The sequence below is a fragment of the Mustela nigripes genome, chromosome 3 (assembly GCF_022355385.1).
Source record: "Mustela nigripes isolate SB6536 chromosome 3, MUSNIG.SB6536, whole genome shotgun sequence".
In the NCBI taxonomy this organism is placed as follows: Eukaryota; Metazoa; Chordata; class Mammalia; order Carnivora; family Mustelidae; genus Mustela; species Mustela nigripes.
The window spans coordinates 181,807,661-181,831,844 of record NC_081559.1 but is presented as its reverse complement, the minus strand read 5'-3'; the positions used below and the strand labels follow the sequence as shown (position 1 = coordinate 181,831,844).

The following is a 24,184-nucleotide window of genomic DNA, read 5'->3' as shown; positions in this document are numbered from 1 at the left end:
TGCTCATCAGTGGTTTTGGAGGGGGCAGAGGGAGAGGGAAAGAGAGAAGCTTAAGCAGGCTCCATGCCCAGCCCAGAGCTCACCTGGGGCTTCATCTCACGACCCTGAGATCAGACCTTGAGCTGAAATCAAGAGTTGGGCGCTTAACCAGACTGAGCCACCCAGGTGCCTGGAATTGGAATTTTGTAATGAAAGCGACCTTTTGGTTCACTTAGCCTAATCTTTTAAACAACAAGATAATTGATTTACTTACATTTGTTCCTCCCTGATGACTGCCACACTGATGGTTTCTTTCTTTTTTTTTTTTTTTTATAAAAGACTGTCTATTTACTTAAATATTGTCAATATTACAAATCTGCATTGGAGATGCTCAGGATATTTGCTGGGGGTAGTAGGAGTGCTTCATCTGAGCTCTTATTAGACCTGGCTAATTTGTCCATTAGGAAAATGAGTGTGCAGTATGTGCCTACAGCCTAAGCCTAAGAGATGCAGGGTGAAGGAGACAGAGAATGTCCCTGCCATCGAGGAGCCTGTGCTCTTTTCCACTGAGTTTACCAGTTAAAGAAACCTATAGGATAAAGATAAGGGGAATGTAAGTATTTGCATAACCATTTGGATTTGCATCAAATAGCCAGGAACCCAAACATGCCAAAGATGTGAGCCACCGTGTTGGTTGCTATAAGCTCAAAATAGATTCCTAATGTACTAACTACATGGCTGAAATTAGAAAATAAAATTTGCTATTTTTATAGTACACTTATAGTTTACAATATACACTTAGACTTAATTTTATTTTTCATTAATTCAGTACCTTATTCTGATAGTAATAGGAAGCCAGTGATGAGTTTTAAGGAAGTAAATGCATACTTAAATTTGTGTTTTATGAAGGGCTATGGCTGCTGAATGGATCTGGTATTAGGAGACTGGTTAGGAGACTGTTGTATGCAGGGTAGGAGACGACCGTCTAGACCAGAGCAATGCCAGTGCAATGGACAGAAGTGGGCTTGAATGAGAGTTGCTTGGCTTTGGGACAACAGGAAACAGATCTGGAGAAATTGTAAACAAGATTGTCCAGGTTGTTGGCTTGATAATGGTAATAAGACTGGGTCGATGGTAATAAGACTATTCAATGAGTCAGAAAACACTGAAAGAGGATGAGAGAAAAAGGTGTCAACAGATGCTTTTTCTTTTTTTTAATATTTTAATTTTTAAAAAATTAGAATTTAAATTCCAGTTAACATATAGAGTAATACTAGTTTCAGGCATATTAATATAGTGATTTAACACTTCTGGACAGAAAAAAAAGAGACCTTTCTTTATCATCTCAACTACCTTGTAAGGTATATATTGCTTTGGAAGTTTTGAAAGGGAGGAAAGAAAAACGCAGAAACATTAATTTGCTCAAGGTCACACAAAGAGTAAATGGTAGGGCTATGACTGACACCAATCCCTGCTGTCCTTCTGCTTCTGCTGTCCTATCTCTTGGTTAACTTGATATCCATTGCCTGAATTTCTCTGTGGTGGAGAAGGGGGATTTCAGAGAAAGCAAGGGGCAGGGGCATCTGGGAGACCAGAGCTGGGGAGGGAATTTCTTACTCTGGGATTCAGAGGACCCTGAGGATTGTGCAGAGCACTGGGCTCAGTGAGAGGAATGGTTCAACACACTACGAAGGTCAAGACTGTTGGGTGGTAGGCATGCACCAAACTTGCAGTCAGAGACTGGAATCTGGAAACCAAAAAGAACAAGAACAAGGAAGATGTAATGTGAAGAGATGGGAATTGGTTCAGGGATGCTGCCCAAAGAGGCCAGAGCTCTCTGAACCTGTTTTTGCATCCAAGGAGAGGTCATCAAAGGTCATGAAAGGTCATGAGCTCCTGTATCACTCATGGGCCTCACTATCCCTTCAGTCATTCCAGCTGCTTAACCAGTGTGGGCTTGGGGAAGACATGTTCCCCAGCAATTTCTCACTGTGGGATGGTCATCAGACTTGTTCTGGGTGAAGACTATTCTATTTTGAATATTAGAGCCAATGAGAGCGTAGGAAAAACTGCAAATCCAGTGTTTTCCAAGATTTCAAAAAAGACAGCATTTCTAGAATAAGGGAGTAATTCATTATTTTGAGTATTTCTGACATCTCTGTTGTCAGGCACTGTGATAGGAGGGCGGATACAGCAGTGAGCAAGGTTAACAAAGTTCCTATTCCCACAGAGCTTATCTTTACCAGGGTGAAATACACTGTAAATAAATACACAATTAAATGAACAAGGTTATTTCAGAAAACAAAAATTGCTAAACAATAAAGTAATATAATTGAGAGTAAATGAGAGAAAGACAATACTATATAAGATGGTCAGAAAAGGTTTTTACAGGAAAAAGACAGTCATGGAAAGTTGCATTTGCAGAAGGAACAGAGGGGCAAAAGCCTTGAGACAGGGACAATATTGGTCTGTCCCAGGATCATAAAGGATGTTTGTGTGGCTAAAGTGTAGAACAAAGAGCAGCATGTAAGGAGATGAGGTTTCAGATATAAACGCACACCAGATAGGTCATATAAGGACCAGTAGATCTTGGTGAGGAGTTTAGATTCTATTCTAAGTGGAGAAGAAAGCCACAGGAGCAGGCAGAGAAGAGATTAAGCAAGAGAGTTACATTTGTGTTCTAAGATAACCATTTTGTTTGCTTTAAGGAGTATGGATTTGGATGAAGCTCAAGTAGAAATAGGGAAATTATTTATGCTGTTGTGGTTATATAGACCAGAAATGATGGGCATGCACTAAGATGGTGGCCATGGAGATGATGAGAAGTGGTCGGATTTGAGACCCATTTTGGGAGAGAGCCCAAAGATTGGCTGGTGGATTTAGATGTGAGAATAAAAGAGAGAAGATTAAAAGATCACTCCAAAGGGTTTTATTTTTAATCTTATTTAGATATAAGCCATACGTCAATAAAAGTCCATCCATTTAAAGCCTTCAATTCCATGGTTTTTAGTATAACTACAGAGTTGTGCAACCTTCACCACAACATAATTTTAGACCATTTTTATCACTCCAAAAACAGACCTCACACCAATTGGCAGTCGATTCCCCTCTCTCCCCAGCCCCACTGAAATAGGCTCCTAGGCTCATGGAACAAATCACCAAGCGCTTGGTAGTTTATAACAACAAAAATTTATTCCTTCTCCGTTTTGGAGGCCAGAAGTCTAAAATCAAGTTATTGGCAGGACTGTGTGAGTTCCAAAGGCTCCAGAGGAAAATATTTCTTTGCCTCTTTTGGCTTCTGGCAGCTCTAGGTGTTCCATGACGTGTGGCTGCTTCATTCTAATCTTGGTCTTTATCCTCACATGCTGTCCACTCTCTCCCATGTCCTCTCTTCCTTTCTGATATAAGGACACTTGTCATGGGATTTAGGGTCCACTTGGGAAGTCAGGGATGATCTCATTTCAAGATACTTTATTTAATAACAACTGCAAAGACCCTCTTTCCAAATAATGTTACATTTATAAACTCCTGAGGCCATCATTCAACCTAGTACACATGGATAATCACTACTAGTCTATTTTCCGCCTCTACAGATTTACCTGTGATACACATTTCACTTCTAGGATTTTGACCCAAGGATTTGGGTACATGCTGGTGCTGCTTATCTAGGGTCTCATCAAGAATAAATGGTAAAATCACATGTCCTTTGCTTATGTCACATTTGAGATGTGTATTGTATATCCAAGTGGAAATGTCAAGTGAGCAGCTAGATGCATGAATTTGGACGTGTTAGTCTGGATATGGAGATCTGGGTGTCAGAGACATACTCACAGCATTTATAGTTGTGGGACTGACTGAGAACAGTAGACTGAAATGAGAAAGAGGACGGCTAGAAGTAGTGCCTGGAACACAGGGAGGTAATGCAGAAGAAACTTTAGGGAAGACTCAAAAGAAGGAAGCCAGTAAGTGGGTAAGAAAAACAGCAAATTCAGTGTTTTCCAAGATTTTTAAAAAGACAGCACTTATAGAATTGAGGGTGTCATTTGCTATTTCACATAACTTTGAAATTTAGAAGAAAATTGGAACAGTTAAATAAACATTGGGTTTAGCAACATAGATCCTATTATTCATCAGATAAGAGCAATTTCAGCAGAGTGGGGGCAGGGATGAAGGACTAACTGAGTGCATTAAAGAGTAAATGGGAAATGAGGATGTGGAGATGAAAACCATGAATACCTCTTCCAGAAGTTCTGCCCTGACGTGAGACAGAAAAATGGGCTGTAGCTGTAGATGAATGTGTTCAAGTGAGAATTTGTTCTGTTTTAGAGGTGAAACATAATAAAAGATGATTTATGCTTGGGCTAAGTATCCCGAGAAAGAACTTAAAGATGCAAGAAAAATTTAGTTAATTAAAGATGTTAATTTTAGAAATGGTCTTCCTGAGCAGGCAATATCCACAAAATATGCCTGATATGAACAGGAAACTATTGTAGCATTATTTACAACAGTCAAAATATGGGAAGCAGCCCAAGTATCCATTGATAGATGAAGGGATAAGTGTGTGGTATATACGTGTGTGTGTGTGTATTTATGTACATATAATATATATTTATTAATATATTCACAGACAATGAAATATCATGCATCACTTAAAAAACTATGTGATTTTGCCATTTACAGCAACATGGTTGGACCTGGAGCATATAATGCTAAGTGAAATACAACAAAGAAAGAAAAATACCATAATATTTCACTTATATGTGGAATCTAAAAAACAAATGAATAAACAAACAGAAAACAGAATCAGACCTATGAATTCAAAGAACTGATGGTTTCCAGATGGCAGATGGACAATGGGAGATAAAAGCTTCCAGTTATGGAATGAATAAGTCACAGGAATAAGAAGGTACAGCATGGGGAATATACCAGTGGTAGTGAATAGTGTTGCATGGTAACAGAGGGTAGCTACACTTGTGGTGAGCACAGCATAATGCATGGAGTTGTTGAATCATTATGTTGTACACATGAAACTAATGTAACATTGTGTGTCAATTATACTTAAATAAAAAAAAAAAAAAAAGAAAAAGAAAAAGAAAGAGCAGGAACACTCCATCTGTTGTAAAGGGAGAGAAGCCCCAGTAGTGGGGACAGGTGAAGAAGGCTGTGATGTTTTCCAAATATATGTTGCTTCCCAGGAGCTGGTGTGGGTATCTGACCAATATTTGAGTTTAGCCGGAGTTAGTCTGCCAAACAAGAAGAATAGAGAGATAGGGGGCAAGCAAGTTCATAGTGTTTCCAAAGGAGTGATTATAATGTGAAGGGATTTAAACTGGATTCAAAAGGAAAGGAGAGCACCAGAGGATGGATGAATAATGAGAAAGTGGTGGAGTCAGTGATCGAGGCTGTGGTCGAGGTTGTGATAGGATCAAACTGCTGCAGTGATCTGAAGGGTAGAGAGTGATGACCGAGGGAAGAAGTGCTGTCATTGAATTTTAGGGTGTTGACTTATTTGTGGTGACAAGGCCAGGTATAACCACTAGAGTAAGTGGCTGAAAAGCAGACAAGCAAAGGATCACTGGAGAAAGAGGAGGTCATGAAACCAAGAGCCTAGGGTGTCCAGGACAGTGCTGCAGAGAGAAGGTTGTTAATAAACAGTTGCAAAGGAAGAAGACTGAAATATATGAATCTTCTAACATTTATAGTATTTTGGTTTATGTTGATGAACCCTGTATTTAGTGTATTATCTTTTTTTAAAATAAACATATAATGTATTTTTATCCACACGGGTACAGGTCTGTGAATCGCCAGGTTTACACACTTCACAGCACTCACCATAGCACATACCCTCCCCAATGTCCATAATCCCACCCCCTTTCCTGACCCCCCTCACCCCAGCAACCCTCAGTTTGTTTTGTGAGATTAAGAGTCGCTTATGGTTTGTCTCCCTCCCGATCCCATCTTGTTTAATTTATTCTTCTCCTACCCCCCTAACCCCCACGATGCATCTCCACTTCCTCATATCAGGGAGATCATATGAGAGTTGTCTTTCTCTGATTGACTTATTTCACTACGCATGATACCCTCTAGTTCCACCCACGTCATCACAAATGGCAAGATTTCATTTCTTTTGATGACTGCATAGTATTCCATTGTATATATTAGTGTATTGTCTTTATTTGTGTATATTATCTTATATAATTTTTACTCAAATGATATGTTTTCCAGTGTTTCCGGGACAACATTACATTAAAAAAATAATTTGGGTCAGTTAAAAGGGTAATGATAAAGGTGAAGCTAATCAGGCAAAAGATAATTTACTAAGAGAAGTTGCCACTGGAGCTATCAAGAGGAGGAATAGACTTATGATTTTGAAACACCTTGAAACTCATACAAAGAGAAAGCTGTGGTGGCTTGGCTCTAAGGTCAACATGTTGTGTCTGAACTTGGCTGGGTCTTTGGAGGGGGGAAAAAGCTTGAACTCTGGATTCACAGAGACCACAGGTTTAAATGCCATCCATTATTTATTAGCTACGTGACCTTGAACAAGTTCCTTAACCTGTCTTTACCTCTAGTTTCAGTTCTAAAAAATAAGGACTAAAAATAGTTCTACCTAATGGGTTTATTAATGAAGATAAAGAGAGGTAATCTATACTAAAAGTTCAGAACAGTACCAGGAACACAGTAAGTACTTAATGATGGTAAACTGTAATCTTCATGTTATTATGATCTTTAAGCTGGAGATTTAGAAATGGCTACTTTGTAAAGCCAAGAGGATTAAATGAGATGAAGTATGCAAATTACTTAGCATACTAAGCATTAGCTTCCATGTGGTGATACTACAAAGTGGTTGCTATTACAATGAAACTGATCAGCAGACCTAATCTAATTTTATAGTACCTGGGAAGTGAGGAGGTAGAAAGTAGAGTTATCCCTCTACTGAACCCAGTATGGGTTAATATTAGTCCTTTGAAGTTCTTTTCAAATGGTGGAGCAGAGACTGTCCAGGAAACAGTTCCAGGAAATTGAAGTCCTGATTGGATCTGAAAAGGTGATAAAGATCGTAGTAAGCACAACTTCATTTAGCCACTTTCTGTTCTAGGACTGCTTTGCACTTGCAGGTCAAAGAGTCACGAGTCTTTCACCAAATAAGCCTTTCACCATTTTCCCCCTAAGCTTTATTGAAGTGTGATTTAGAAATAAAAATTGTAGGGGCACCTGGGTGGCTCAGAGGGTTAAGCCTCTGCCTTCAGCTCAGGTCATGATCTCAGGGTCCTGGGATCAAGCCCCATATCAGGCTCTTTGCTCAGCGAAGAGCCTGCTTCCCCCCTCTCTCTCTGCCTGCCTCTCTTCTTACTTGTGATCTCTCTGTGTCAAATTAAAAAAAAAAAAACAAAAAAATTGTATATATTTAGGTTGTCCAGCATGATTTTTTAAAAAAGCATTTGTCTTTCTGCATCTGGCTTATTCACTTAGCATAATATCCTCCAAGTTCATCAATGTTGTTGCAAACGGCAGGATTTCCTTCTTTTTTATGGATGAATAATATTTCTACATATATTGCCAAAAGAAAATTCTGAGAACTTGATGCGAAAGTTTGACTGAGCAAGAAACAAACTGCAAACAGGGAAACTTCAGACCCCAAACTCATATACATTCATAAGCATGACATTACAGTATGGCTTCTAAGGTGAAAATGAAGAAATTGTTTAACCTTTACAGTAAGTGGTTACTACAGTGGGATTTTCCATACAGCAGGATATTAGTTAAAAGTGATTAACTTATACTATCTTACACCATTTTAGGAAGACGATTTAAGTTTCACTTAGGATGGTCAGAGGCATACACATGAAATAACTTACGTTAAGTATTGTTTACAGTCATGAAATAAGGTAGCTTAAGTTTTGCTTATGTGACTTCCATGGTTTTGTCTGTCTCAGAGATCTCCATCTTATTTTAACAATATACCACATTTCCTTTGTCTGTTCATCTGTTGACAGACACCTAGGTTGTTTCCATATCTTGGCTATTGTGCTACAATGAACATGGAGTGCAGATTTTCTTGAAGACAATGACTTCACTTCATTTAGATACACACCCAGAAGGGAAATTGCTTGATCATGTGGCAGTTTTATTTTTAATTTTTTGAGGAACCCACATACTTTTTCCACAATAGTTGTATCAGTTCCCATCAGCATCATATAAGAGTTCCCTTTTCTCCACACCCTCTCCAACACTTGTTATCTCTTATCTTTTGATACTTGCCATCTTAACAGGTGTGAAGTGAGAGTTCATTGTGGTTTTGATTTACATTTTCCTGGTGACTGGTGATGTTGAACAACTGAACAACTTCTCATATGCCTGGTGGCCATTTGTATGTACTTTCAGGGGAAATATCTGTTCATGTCTTTTGCCCATTAAAAAAATCTGATTTTTGTATTTGTTTTTGCTGTTGAGTTGTATATGTTCTTCATATATTTTGGATACTAATCCTTTATCAGATATGTCAGATATGTCATTTGCAAATATCTTCTCCCATTCAGTACCTCTTCCTTTAATTTTATTGATTGTTTCCTTCGCTGTGCAAGTTTTATATTAATATAGTCATAATGGCTTATTTTTGCTTTTTTTCGCTTGCCATAGAAGACATATCTAGAAAAATGTTCCTATGGCCAATGTCAGAGAAATTACTACCTGGGCTGTCTTTAAGGGTTTTCCTGATTTCAGGCCTCACATTTAGGTCCTTAATCCATTTTGAGTTTATTTTTGTATATGGTGTAAGAAAGTGATCCAATTTCATCCTCTTGCATGCAGCTGTCCAGTTTTCCCAACACCATTTGTTGAAGAGACTGTTTTTTTTTTCTATTGCATAATCTTGCCTCCTTCATTGAAGATTAATTGACCATATAACCATGGATTTATTTCTGGGCTCTCAATTCTGTTGCATTAATCTTTCTGGGCTCTGTATTCTTTTCTTTTTTTTTAATTGTGTTATGTTAGTCACCGTAAAATATATCATTAGGTTTTTTTTTTTTTTTTTTGCAATGTTGAAAATTTATTCTGATTTTTCTGTAGACACAATTTTACCATAGAGTCCCTAACAAAAGCCCATGCCCAAACTCTATAAATGATGCCACACACCATATTGAACAAACATGAGTTTTATATCTATTATTTGAACAGTGTAATACTTTCTAAAGTATACATAGAACAATTAGAAAAATACAACCACTAATCATGAAAAGAAAACTGTATTTAACACATCTTTAGTTTTTGGTGCAGTGTTCCAAGATTCATTGTTTATGTACGACACCCAGTGCTCCATGCAATACGTGCCTTCCTTAATACCCACCACCAAGCTCACCCATCCCCTCACTTCCCTCCCTTCTAAAACCCTCAGTTTGTTTCTCAGAGTTCACAGTCTCTCTTAGTTCATCTCACCCTCCAATTTCCCCCAATTCACTTTTCTTTTCCTTCTCTTAATGTCCTCCATACTATTCCTTATGTTCCACAAGTAAGTGAAACCATACGATAATTGACTTTCTCTGCTTGACTTATTTCACTCAGCATAATCTCCTCCAGTCCCATCCATGTTGATGCAAAAGTTGGGTATTCATCTATAAAGAACTTCTCAAACTCCACACCCAAAAAACAGACAACCATGTGAAAAAATGGGCAAAAGACATGATCAGACACTTCTCCAATGAAGACATACAAATGGCTAACAGACACATGAAAAAATGTTCATCATCATTAGCCATCAGGGAGATTCAAATCAAAATCACATTGAGATACCACCTTACACCAGTTAGAATGGCAAAGATTAACAAGGTAGGAAACAACAAATGTTGGAAAGGATGTGGAGAAAGGGGAGCACTCTTACACTGTTGGTGGGAAGGAAAGTTGGTGCAGCCACTTTGGAAAACATTGTGGAGATTCCTCAAAAAATTAAAAATAGAGCTACCCTATGACCCTGCAATTGCACTACTGGATATTTACCCCAAAGATACAGATGTAGTGAAAAGAAGGGCCATATGTACCCTAATGTTCATAGCAGCAATGCTCACAGTTGTCAAACTGTGGAAAGGGCTGAGATGCCCTTCAACAGACGAATGGATAAAGAAGATGTGGACTCCACATTATGTTACATTGATCTATGTGTCGTTTTTGTGCTAGTGCCATAGTATTTTGATTACTACAGCTTCACAGTATATCTTGAAATCTGGGATTCTGATACCTCCAGTTTCATTCTCTTTCAAGAGTTCTTTGTCTATTTGAGGTCTTTTGTGGCTCCACATAAATTTTAGGATTGTTTGTTATAGATCTGTGAAAAATGCTATTGGTATCTTCATAGGAATTGCATTAAGTATGTAGATTGCTTTGGGTAGTATGGACATTTTAACAGCATTTGTTCTTCCAACCCATGATTATGGAATAGCTTGCCATTTGCTTGTGTCATCTTCAGTTTTTTTCAACATGTCTTATAGTTTTCAGAGTATAGGACTTTCACTTCTTGGTTATGTTTATTCCTAGGCATTTTATTATTTTTTATGTAATTGTAGATGGGATTTCTTTGATGGCTTTTCTTAATTTCTCTTTCTGCTACTTCATTATTAATGTATAGAAATGCAATGGATTTCTGTATATTGATTTTGTAACCTGCAACCTCACTGAATTCATGTATCAGTTCTAATTGTGTGTGTGTGTGTGTGTAGTATTTAGGATATTCTATATATATATTCATGTTATATTCAAATAGTGAAAGTTTTACTTCTTCCTTATGAATTTGGATACCTTTTATTTCTTTGTTTGTTTGTTTGTTTGTTTGACTGTACAGCTAGGACTTCCAGTACCATGTTGAATAAAAGTAGTAGTGAGAGTGGACATACTTGTCTTGTTCCTGACCTTAGTAGAAAAACACTGTTTTTCACCACTGAGTTTGATGTAAGCTGTGGTTGTTTCACCTAAGGCCTTTATTACATTGAGCTATGTTCCTGCCAAAGTTCCTCCAACTTTGTTGAGGGCTTTTAATCAAGAATGGATGTCATAATTTGTCAAATAGTTTTTCTGCATCTATTGAAATAATCGTAGAGTTTTTTTCTCCTTTCTCTTGTTGATGCATTGTATCACAATAATTATTTATAAACATTGAACCACCCTTGTATACCAGGAATAAATTCCACTTGATCATGGTGAATAATTTTTTTAATGTATTGTTGGATTTGACTTGCTAACATTTTGTTGAGGATTTTTGCATCTATATTCATCAAAGATATTGGCTTGCTGTTCTCTTCTTATGTAGTGTCTTTATGTGGCTGTTATCAGGGTGATGCTGGCCTCATAAATTTGGACCCTTTCCTTCCTCTTCTACTCTGTGGAAAAGTTTGAGAGAATAGGTATTAACTCTTCTTTAATGTTTGGTGGAATTCACCTTTGAAACTGTCTGATCCTGGGCTTTTGTTTGTTGGGAGTTTTTTGATTACTGATTCAATTTCATTGCTGGTAATAGGTCTGTTCAAATTATCTATTTCTTCTTGGATTCAGCTTTGGAAAATTATATGTTTCTACAAATTTATCCATTTCTTCTAGGTTTTCCAATTTGTTGGCATATAGTTTTTCATGATATTCTCTTATAATCCTCTATTTCTGTGGTGTTGGTTATTATTCCTTCTTTTTCACTTCTGATGTTGTTTATTTGAGTCATCTCCCCCACAACCCATTCTTTTTATGAGGCTGGCTTAAAGTTTTATCACTTTAGTTGATCTTTTCAAAGAATGAGCTCCTGAAACAGTATGGAGGTTCCTCAAAAAGTTGAAAATAAAGCTACCCTACAACCCAACAATTGTGCTACTGGGTATTTACCCTAAAGATACAAGTGTAGTGATCTAAAAGGATGTGTGCATCCCAATGTTTATAGCAGCAATGTCCACAATAGCCAAACTATGGAAAGTGCCAGGATGATGTCCATCAACAGATGAATGGATAAAGAAGACATGAGATCTATCTATCTATCTATCTATCTATATATGGGTGCATATATATATAGATATATCTATATCTATCTATCTATCTATCTATATATAATGCAGCCATTAAAAATGATGTGGTTGGAGCTAGAGGGTATTATGCTAAGCGAAATAAGTCAAGTAGAGAAAGACAGTTGTTACATGATCTCTCTGATCTGAGGAATTTGAGAGGTAGGGCAGGGGATTGTGGGGGGAAAAGAGGGAAAAATGAAACAAAATGGGACGGGGGAGGGAGACAAACCATAAGAGACTCTTAACCTCAGGAAACAAACTGAGGGTTGCTGGAAGGGAGGGGTGTAGGATGTATAGGGTGCCTGGGTGATGGACATTTGGGAGGGTATGTGTTATGGTAAGTGCTGTGCTGTGAGTTGTGTAAGACTGATGATTCACTGACCTGTACCCCTGAAACAAATAATACATTTTATGTTAATTTTTTTAAAAGGGGGATAAAAAGAACCAGTTCCTGGTTTCATTGAGCCCTTCTATTGTTTTTTAGTTTCTATATTGTTTATTTCTGCTTTAATCTTTATTATTTATTTCCTTCTACTGGTTTTAGATTTTGTTTATTCTTCTTTTTCCTGCTCTCTTAGGCGTAAAGTTAGGTTATTTGAGACTTTTCTTACTTCTTGAGTAGACCTGTATTGCTATAAACTTCCCACTTAGAACAGCTTTTTCTGCATCCCAAAGATTTTGGATCATTGTATTTTCATTTTCGTTTATCTACGTGTATTTTTGGATTTCCTCTTTGGGTTTCCGTGGTTGATCCATTCATTGTTTAATAGCACGTTATTTAACCTCCATGTTTTGGGCTCTTTCCAGACTTTCTCTTGTGCTTGGTTTCTAGTTACATGGTGTTGTGGTCAGAAAAGATGCATTATATGTCTTCAATCTTTTTGAATTCATTGAGACTTGTTTTGTGGCCTAATATATGATGTATTCTGGAGAATGTTGCATGTGCACTTGAAAAGAATGTATATTCTGCTGTTTTAGGTGGAATATTATGAATATATATATTAGATCCATCTGGTCCAATGTGTCATTCAGAGCTACTGTCTCTGCTGATTTTCTTTTTTTTTTTTAATTTTTAAATTTTTTTATAAACATATAATGTATTTTTATCCCCAGGGGTACAGGTCTGTGAATCACCAGGTTTACACACTTCACAGCACTCACCATAGTACATACCCTCCCTGATGTCCATAACCCCACCCCCCAGAAACCCTCAGTTTGTTTTGTGAGATTAAGAGTCACTTATGGTTTGTCTCCCTCCCAATCCCATCTTCTTTCATTTATTCTTTTACTACCCCCCAAACCCCCCACATTGCATCTCCACTTCCTCATATTAGGGAGATCATATGATAGTTTCTCCGATTTACTTATTTCACTAAACCTGATACCCTCTAGTTCCATCCATGCCGTTGCAAATGGCAAGATTTCATTTCTTTTGATGGCTGCATAGTATTCCATTGTGTATATATACCACATCTTTATCCATTCATCTGTTGATAGACATCTAGGTTCTTTCCATAGTTTAGCTATTGTAGACATTGCTGCTATAAACATTTGGGTGCATGTGCCCCTTCGGATCACTACGTTTGTATCTTTAGGGTAAATAACCAGTAGTGCAATTGCTGGGTCATAGGGTAGCTCTATTTGCAACTTTTTGAGGAACCTCCATGCTGTTTTCCAGAGTGGTTGCATGAGCTTGCATTCCCACCAACAGTGTAGGAGGGTTCCCCTTTCTCTGCATCCTCACCAGCATCTGTCATTTTCTGACTTGTTAATTTTAGCCATTCTGACTGGTGTGAGGTGATATCTCATTGTGGTTTTAATTCGTATTTCTCTGATGCCAAGTGATGTGGAGTACTTTTTCGTGTGTCTGTTGGCCATCAGGATGTCTTCTTTTCTGCTGATTTTCTGTTTGAATGATCTACCCCCTGATGTAGGTGGGGTGTTAAAGTCTACTATTATTTTATTACTATTGATTACTTCTTTTATGTTTCTTATTGGCTGCTTTATGTATTTGGGTACTCCTGGGTTGGGAACGTAAATATTTACACTTATTATATCTTCTTGTTGGATCATTCCCTTTATGATTATATAGTATCTTTCTTTGTTTCTTGTTTTAAAATCTATTTTGTCCAACATAAACATTGCTACCCCAGATTTATTTTCACCTCCATTTGTATGATAAATGCTTTTCCATCTCTTCATTTTCAATCTGCATGCTGTATCTTTAAGTCTGAGTTTTTTTGTAGGCAGTATATAGAGGGGTCTTCAAAAAAAAAAAAAAAAGATTTATTTATTTATTTTAAAGAGAGAGAAAGCATGAGAAGCAGGGGCAGAGGGAGAGAAAAATCTCAAGCACATTCTGTGCTGAGCATGGAGCTTAACCATATATGTGATCTTAGGGCTTGATCCCAAGACCCTAAGATCACCATCAGAGCTAAAACCAAGAGTTGAATGCTTAACTGACTACACCATCCAGGCGCCCTGATAGGTCTTTCTTTTTTTATCCATTCTATCATCTTATGTCTTTTCATTGAAGTGCTGAGTCCGTTTACATTCTAAATAACATTTTTATAAATTTTTTATAAACATTTAATGTATTTTTATCCCCAGGGGTACAGGTCTGTGAATTGCCAGGCTTACACACTTCATAGCACTCACCATAGCACATACCCTCCCCAATGTCCATAAATCTACCCCCCAAAATAACTCCTGATAGGTTATGTACTTATTGCTATTTTTAAGCTTGTGTTATAGCTGTTTTTGTAGTTCTTCTCTGCTCCTTTCTTCTCTTGCTCTCTTTTCTCATGGTTTTCAGGTTTTTTGTTTTGTTTTGTTGTGTTTTTTAGTGATATATTGGATTCCTTTTTCTTTATTTTTTGCATATCTGTACTGGTTTTTTATTTGTGGCTACCTTTAGGTTTGTACATAACATCTTACGCATTTAGCAGTCTATATTAAGTTGATGATAAGTTAAGTTGATTCCCCAGAGTCTCTCAAATTATTTTTGTTTTTGTGATTGTGTTATAGAGTTCCCTATATACTTTGGATATTAACCCCTTATCAGATATATACTTTGCAAATATTTTCTCTTACTCTGTAGATAGCCCTTTCATTTTGTTGATTGTTTCCTTTGCTGTGCAGAAGCTTTTAAGTTTAATGTATTCCCACTTGTTTATTTTTGCTTTTGTTGCCTGTACTTTGGTGTTATATGACCAGTGTCAAGAAGCTTACCCTTATCTTTTCTTCTAGGAGTTTTATGGTTTCATGTCTTACATTTAAATCTTTAATCTGCTTTGAATTGATTTTTGTGTATGTTGTAAGGGCTCAAGTTCATTCTTTTGCATGTGGCTATCTAGTTTTCCCAACACCACATATTGAAGAGATTTTACTTTCTTCCATTGTGTATTCTTGGCACCTTTGTCTTTTCTTTTTAAAGATTTTATTTATTTATTTATTTATTTATTTATTTATTTATTTATTTGACACACAGAGAAAGATCACAAGTAGGCAGACAGGCAGGCAGAGAGAGGTGGGGGAAGCAGGCTCCCTGCTGAGCTGAGAGTCCAAAGTGGGGCTTGATCCCAGGACCCTGGGATAATGACCGGAACTGAAAGCAGATACTTAACCAACTGAGCCACCCGTGCCCCAGACACATTTTTTTTTTTTAAACGTTAGCTAGTTTTGTTCTGTCCTGAAGGCTTTCTTCAACTAACTTGTGATTTTAAATTCTTGGCTAATATTTTGTATTTAAGAGAGAGACAATGAAAAGCTGTTTAGAAACTGTAATTGGCAGAGCTGGTTAATTGGTGGATTCACTGTTGGGTGGTCTGGCTGAGCTGTTTTATTGGGTGCTCAAAGAGGACCCCTCCAGTAGTAAGGCTACCATACTCTCCTTGAAGCGGAGCAGAGGAGTGACAAGGGACCCAGGAGACCCAGGAGTCAGAATGTAATACTCACTTAATCTCTTGAGTTGTACCTCCCTTGACCTCAGGTCTTTCTTTCCTTTTTTAAAAAAAATATTTTATTTATTTATTTGACAGACAGATATCACAAGTAGGCAGAGAGGCAGGCAGAGAGAGAGGGGAAGCAGGCTCCCTGCTAAGCAGAGAGTCTGATGTGGGGCTCGATCCCAGGACCCTGAGACCAGGGCCTGAGCCAAAGGCAAAGGCTTTACCCCACTGAGCCACCCAGGCGCCCTGCCCTCAGGTGTTTCTAGTGCCCTTAAGCCCAGGGTCTCTTGGCTAGTAAACTGGATTCCTGCCGGAGTCAGGAAGCGGCACCTTTCCAGCTCTACAGGATGTAGAAGGGGAGATGGCTTCATAAGCATCCCTTTAAAAATATTCATTTTGATTTTAGCTCAGTTAAATCTCAACCTTCAGCGGTATCTGGTGACTCCAATTTCGGTACTTTCTTGAGACTGTTGCTCAAATTAACCTCCTGGTGGGTTGCTCCATTTTGGCTTAGTTCGCACCTTTCTCTGGTCCACCAGGTTAATTAACACTCCTCCATCTGCTCTCCATGTTGTATTTCTGTAATGCTGTCAGCTCTTCCTCTTCTCCCATTAACTCCATGCTTACAAGGGTATGCCTTTTTAAGAAGACTCATTTATATTCATTTTATAACACTTTTATTATAAAGGGGTCATAATTATGTGCTCAACTCACCATTTCTAATAAGTACTTCCTTGTCTTGTCTTTATGTTGCTGCTGCATTTGATACTCTAGACCACTTATTCTAGAAACTTTATCATCCTTTGGTTTCTGTGGCCAGATTTTTTTTTTCTTTTGTCACATCATCTCACCTACTTTCCTTGGTTATTTCTTCTTCCACTGCTTATCCCTTAACGGATGTTGTTCCCTGTGTCTCTGTCCTCTTATGTTTTCATTCACATGTTTGCTATAGACAACTTTACCCGCCTACATGGGTTTAACCCATGTCCTTAATGCTGTTGACTCCCAAAACTACCTGGGGTGCTAGATTCACATAAAACTCAGAAACAAGAGGAAAAGAGGACCCTGTCTCCCTATATGCTACCCAGAAAATACAAACACACTGGAGCCAAAAGGTCCTCCCTTTAGAAAAATAGCAGGAGTGAAAGAAGGCATTCAACTTTATAAAGGTAAGAGAAAGAGCCAAACAAGAGCTGGATTACTCATGATACTGGAGCTTTTGCGGCAATAAAGAGGAATCCCTTGATCGCACTGACCGAACACAGAGGTTTCTATCTGCGTCATGCAGAATCTGCTATGGATTGGGGCAGCTCTCCTGGGCAGCTATTCTCCTATACTGATTCACTTCTCCCAGTGTTATCAGTTTTATAGAACTTCCATTTCAGCACATGTTGTGACTCTCACCGCCTTAGGAGAGGGGAGAATGGCTGAGCACAGGCAATGAAGTACCTGTATTTGGAGGTGAAGTACGTCAGGTTTCCAATCACTGGCCAAAGCAAGTCACACCGTTACCCCTAGTTTCAAGGGTGCAGGAAAGAATAATCCTCTCTGGCCCTGAGAATTGGATACTGTTGAACCGCAGTAATTTATTTATAGCATTGAAAATATTAAATTGTAAATAGAAAATCTGGCTTTAAACAAAGTGCCTTTTTATTTTCATCCTTCTACTGCCTAACTTGGTGGCTGCTACGGAGAAGTTGTCAATATATATGACATTCAGATAGAGTTTGGGGATGATCTGGTAAGTCTCTTTGAAAAGATGTTCAAGAAGAGTCTCAATCAATGCCTTGTTTTCTTTCTAAAACAAACAGAAACATCCACAATCCCTCCACTGACCTCCCTGCTGGGCTCACAGATAGAGTCATTTTCAAAAATAGTACTTGCAGCATCTAAATATTTGAAGCCTCCCTAAGAACTCGAGTTTAAAGTTTGCAAAGAAGGCATTTCATAGCCATACTGTTTATATTTGCTTTGATCAATATTATTCCCCAACCTCAAACATGATGGGGAAACTGGGAAGGAAAAACATGTTACAAAATATTGCCCTCAGGAACTCAGTTAGGTGTGTGTGGCATGCGTGTGTGTGAGCATCTGGTGTGCAGGTGTACTTTTCATGGTAAGCGTGGGACAGTCAGTCTTGTTGGCCGTCAGTATGCTTAAGGACAGATAAATATGAGCTTCATGGAGTGTGAAATTGACTATAGGAGTTTTGGGCTCCAATTGATAGCCACTCTCTTATATTTTCTATCTTGCTTCCATGAGATACTATTTCTTGACCTCTGATGGGCACTTTCTAATATGCAGATGAAATCCTTAGATGAGAGGTAGTATTAAATGACTGGTGTAGAGGAATGCAAAGGATCCAAAAGAGAGATTGTCCCTTCAGGGTTTATTTTGCATTTCTCAGGTGTTTTGTAGTTCTTTAAATAAAAGCTTTGTTTTTTAAAACAAATTACATACATTTACCATAAACAATTCAAGTAACAGGTACAAGTGCAAAGGAGAGAGTTAAAAAAAAAAATTCAATAGCCCAAGAATAGTAATGACCAATATCACACCAGGTCTTTAATGATCTGACCACCACCACCCTCTGGTTTTCCTCCTGCCTTGCTGGTTCCTCTGCCTCTTCCAGTCTCTCAGGGGTGAAAATCCCAGGGAAGCCGCAGACCCTCTCCTCATCTCCACCTTTACCCCAGTGGGAACCTGGCCAGTTCTATAGCTTTAAATGATACCTGGATGCTGACCATTCCCACATTTATATCTCCAGCTTTGTTCTTTGGTAACTGCACAGCTAGACTGCAAGGAAAGAACCACTGATGTAGGCATGTTGAGAAAATCCAAGTAGAGATCTAGTTGGATTCTCCTTCTTTTAGCTCTAAAGTTATATGGGCCTCTGATACTTCTAGATATACTATTTATTGATAACACTAGTTTTTTAATCTTACTGCCTTTTAATACTACCTATCATTTGTTGAGCACCTACTACATATTAGATATTATGCCCTGTGTTTTACATATATTACCTCTTTCCAACCTCATGATTCTTAGAGTAGATTTTAAGAAATAACAAGAAACTCATAACCAAGGCTTAGAAAGATAAACAACTTGTCCAATTGATATAGTTAGTAGGTATTAAGAGTTAGGATATGAACTTGGGGGACCCATGCTATTTCTGTATGCTTTATGGCCTCCATTTGCATTTCAATGTAAATTTTACTCTATCAGTTTGACAATTTCATACACACACATACAGGGACACAAACCCAGCTGGGATTGTGATTTGCATTGCACTGAATTTATAGATTAATTCTGGGAGACATTGTATACTATTGCGTTTTCCAAACTTAAACTGGTATTTCTCTCCATTTATTTAAGTCTTCTTTAATTTTCCTAACCAGCTTTTGTGCTTTTCATTGGGAAGCAGCAATCCATGTACCACAGCTCTGATGGTGCTGGGGAGTTCCAGGGGTCAGGATCCTAAGGCAGAAACCCGAGGGATGAGACGTGCCAAAAGGGAACTATAAAACTGTGGGCAGAATAAATGAATCCATCAGAATCCTAGAGGAGAGCATAGGCAGTAATCTCTTCTATATCAGCCACAGCAATTTCTTTCAAGATATGTCTCCAAAGGCAAAGGAAACAAAAGCGAAAATAAACTTTTGGGACTTCATCAAAATCAAAAGCTTCTGCACAGCAAAGGAAACAGTCAAGAAAACAAAGAAGCAACCCACGGAATGGGAGAAGATATTTGCAAATGACAGTACAGACAAAAGGTTGATATCCAGGATCTATAATGAACTCCTCAAACTCAACACACACAAAACAGACAATCATATCAAAAAAATGGGCAGAAGACATGAACAGACACTTCTCCAATGAAGACATACCAATGGCTAGCAGACACATGAAAAAATGTACATCATCACTAGCCCTCAGGGAGATTCAGATTAAAACCACATTGAGATATCACCTTACACCAGTTAGAATGGCCAAAATTAACAAAACAGGAAAAAACATGTGTTGGAGAGGATGTGGAGAAAGGGGAACCCTCTTACACTGTTGGTGGGAATGCAAGTTGGTGCAGCCTCTTTGGAAAACAGTGTGGAGATTCCTCAAGAAATTAAAAATAGAACTTCCCTATGACCCTGCCATTGCACTCCTGGGTATTTACCCCAAAGATACAGATGTCATGAAAAGGGCCATCTGTACCCCAATGTTTATAGCAGCAATGGCCACCGTCGCCAAACTATGGAAAGAACCAAGATGCCCTTCAACGGATGAATGGATAAGGAAGATGTGGTCCATATACACTATGGAGTATTATGCCTCCATCAGGAAGGATGAATACCCAACTTTTGTATCCACATGGACGGGACTGGAAGAGATTATGCTGAGTGAAATAAGTCAAGCAGAGAGAGTCAATTATCATATGGTTTCACTTATTTGTGGAGCATAACAAATATCATGGAGGACAAGGGGTGTTAGAGAGGAGAAGGGGGTTGGGGTAAATTGGAAGGGGAGGTGAATCATGAGAGACTATGGACTCTGAAAAATAATCTGAGGGGTTTGAAGTGGCGGGGAGGTGGGAAGTTGGGGTACCAGGTGGTGGGTATTATAGAGGGCACAGATTGCATGGAGCAATGGGTGTGGTGAAAAAATAATGAATACTGTTTTTCTGAAAATAAATTAATTAATTTAAAAAATGTCAAAGAAAAAAAGAATAAATGATTAAAGGTCCCACTAAGTAAGCAACAACTCGGGAATTTAAAAATGGACAGAATAAGTGGGTGAAGAACGTATCAGAACACGCAAGCAGCAAACAGCCTTGTGCCCTGCCAGCAACACAGATGCCCGCAACCCTGGAAGGTATTTGCATGATGCAAGGTACTGTGGACTGTTGATTCAGCAGCAACTTTTCACGAGGAGGAGACAGTGATTGTTAACTGAGGCAAGAGGTCTGTCATCTTTAAAAGAAAGGGCGGGCTAGGCTGAGTCCAGGCCCTCCTGCTCTTCCTCCTCTGTAACCTTCTCCAACCTGCTGGCACTACCACATCGGCACCCTCACAATTTCCTCAGGACCTTCCTCGTGCCACACACATGCACCTGCCTTACCCTGTATTTCTCCATAGCTCCACAGACAGATGCCGCACCCTCCCCTCTTTACTCAGATTTAGGATACTCAAATGTTCAGAGAAAGGGAATGGATAGGGGGCCCAATTAGTACACATTAAATGTGTATTAAGCGCCAGATAGCTAGGTAGATAGTACTCCAGTTAGGGTCCAAAGACATAATCCTAGAGGTCTGAGAGGTTCACAGGAATTTGGATAATGAGAGCTAGTATTTATCGAGTACTCACCATGTTCCAGGTATTGTTTGAAATGCTTTACATGTACTAACTCAGTTAGTCTCAATATAGCCCTATAAAGCAGATATTTTATCTCCATTGAACAGATGAGCAAATTTAACAACATGCCTTTATCCCATCAGATGAGTGTCCATGAAAGGTTGCATTATTAGCTCAAGGTTATAGAGCTAGTAAATGGCGGAGTGAGGACCCAAACCCTGGATGTCTGGCTCCAGAGCTAATGACTTAACCTCTTTGCAAGGCTGTCGTCTGGATCTTGATTGGGACTGGATGGTCCAAGATGGCCCCGTTACATGTGCCTGGTAGTCAGCTGGGGTTATTGGCTGTTGTCTCCTCTTTCATGTGATCTTTCCAGCAGGATACTCCAGAGTTCTATGTATGGCAGCTGAATTCCAAAGGGCAAATGTCATGTGGAGAATTACCTTGATGCAATGGCAGGCTCCAAGTTCACCACCACACAGACTGTACCATAGATCACAGGACAGATGGGCTTATAAACCAAATGAACACACCTGAATCACATCATTTATGTGGCAGCTTTAGAACATGTTCCCAAATTCTCTGGCATTGCTTCCACTGACTTCTCTTGAATCTTGGCTGGCCCTAGTAGCTTGCTGGTAGCTAGTAAGGTTGAAGTGATGCTACATGACTTTTTTTTTTTTTTTTAAGATTTATCTATTTGAGAGAGAGAGAGAGAGAGAGAAAAGGGGGGCAGGGCAGAGGGAGAGAGACACTCAAGCAGACTCCCCACCAAGTGTGGAGCCTGCTGCAGGGCCTGATCTCACTACCCTGAGATCAGACCTGAGCTGAAACAAAGAGATAGATGCTTAACTGACTACACCATCCAAGTGTCCCTCTGCATGACTTCTTAGGATACGTCAGAAAAGGCCACGGGCCTGGTTCTTTTCAGACATGCACTTTGAGGGAAGCCAGCTACCATGGGAGAAGTTCTGTCTTGCTGGAGGGGCTGAATGAAGGTACAATGGTTCACAGTCCCAGCTGAGCATGCAGCCAGCCAATAGCCAGCATCAGTCCTCAGCCACATGAATGTGCCATCCTGGGCAACCAGCCAGCAGTTGCAGTTAGTTGAAATCTGATTGACATCTTAGACTCTTAACAAAGAGCTGCCTAGCAAGGGGAAGGAGATGGAGAGATACTTAGTATAGCAAGGTGGAAGACCACAGTATCTGAATTTTGTTCTACCCAGTGTTCATATGTCTTAACCTCCCTGCTGTGCCAGTCTTCCCTGTAGGTGGTGTGGTTCTAAGGACCACAGAGGAAAGTTAAGAGAGGAGGGCCTGAAACCAACATAGATCTGTTCTGCCAGAGAGATGAAGGAGAAGTATGTCTGCATAACTGTAACTGGCCATTCACTAGCTGAGTAGCTAGGGGTTTATCTGCTTTTCTTACACAGATTACATGAGGTCACAATGGTACTAAAATGCGTGTCACTTGTAGGTGGCCAATGTAGGGATGACAAAGTTGTCGTGTGGAGGTAGTATAATCTCTACCTTATTAATGTTTAAAGTTCCTGGTCTATCTCTTTCTTTGTATCTAAAGTAGCAATTTCATTTGTTCCATTCTTTTTATCTCTGATCAACATGTATCCATTTATCCTAGGTGTAATGTCTCATAAGCAAATTATGTCTACATTTTAGACTTATTTTCTACAGCAGACTTGAATAATAATAAATCACCCAGCAAACACATTACAACAAGTCCCAATGAGCAAGAACTTAGATTAGGTTTGTGATGTTCCACTTACCTGCTAAAGGAGGTCATATGGCCAAGTCCACAGTCAACATGGGACAGGTCTACACAAAGGACTGGATACCATAAGCCGTGATTCATTGGGACCACTGTTCTAATAATCTACCACTAATACACTTGGAAGATAGTTGAGTCAGTTGTCAAACTTTCAGCCATCTGTTTCTGGAGCCCACCCACAAAACTGGTGTCCTAAAGACTGTCAGGAATGGGTTCTTACTGAGTAGCTTTTCCAAACCTCACTTTCCAGGCCCTGCCCCAAGACCAGTAAGTCAGAATCCCTTGTGGGTAAGAGATACAGGAGGAAGTTGGTAGTAATCCCAAGAATTTGAGACTGAAATAACCTACAGAGGATTCCAACACACACTGGGAATGCAGAGGGTTTCAAAAACAAGACACACGTCTTTACACCCAACTTCATTTTCCACCAAGCACATTTTTTCTTTTCTTTTTTTAATTTTTTGAAGTCATCTCTACACCCAAGGTGGGACTCCAACTCACCACCCCAAGATCAGGAGTCACATGTTCCTCTCAACTGAGCCAGCCAGTCACCCCTCACAGAGTACATTCTTAACTGTCATTATTACACTAGAGAGGCTGCCTTGAAATTTTTTTAAATGCTTTTTATGTTTAAGTTAGAACAGTGGTTCACAAACTTTTGTGCGTATCTGTATTAACTGGAGGACTTGTTAAAACACAGATGGGGGCCCCTGGGTGGCTCAACTGGTTAAGCGGCTGCCCTCCGCTCAGGTCATGATCCCAGAGTCCTGAGATCGAGCCCCCCATCCGGCTCCCTGCTCAGTGGAGAGCCTGCTTCTCCTTCTCTCTCTGCCTACTTGTGCTCTCTCTCTGTCAAATAAATAAATAAAATCTTTAAAAATAAATAAATAAAAATTAAAACAAACAAACAAACCACAGATGACTGGGCCCAAACCCGTTTCTGATTCAAGGGGTCCAGAGCAGAGTACGCCAATTTGCATGCTTAACGAGCTCTGCTGCCACGAACCACACTCTGAGAACCGCTGAGTTAGAGCAACAGAATGATTTCGTGGTTACACTCCTCCCCCGACTCACATTTATATATTGC

The 24,184-nt window shown here is 39.1% G+C and overlaps 1 long non-coding RNA gene across 2 annotated transcripts in view; it reads right to left on the bottom strand.

Moving 5' to 3' along the window:
* The window catches only part of LOC132014284 (uncharacterized), a 32,901-nt gene that overhangs the window by 7,869 nt on the left and 848 nt on the right, over positions 1–24,184 (bottom strand). Inside the window, exons 2-3 of one of the 2 annotated variants that reach the window (XR_009403270.1) lie at positions 6,877–7,019; positions 2,886–3,377 (exon numbers count right to left, since the gene is read on the bottom strand). This is a non-coding gene — a long non-coding RNA (uncharacterized LOC132014284). Of the gene's footprint in view, positions 1–2,885; positions 3,378–6,876; positions 7,020–24,184 lie in introns of those variants that run through there. The other variant, XR_009403269.1, reaches the window with a different exon arrangement.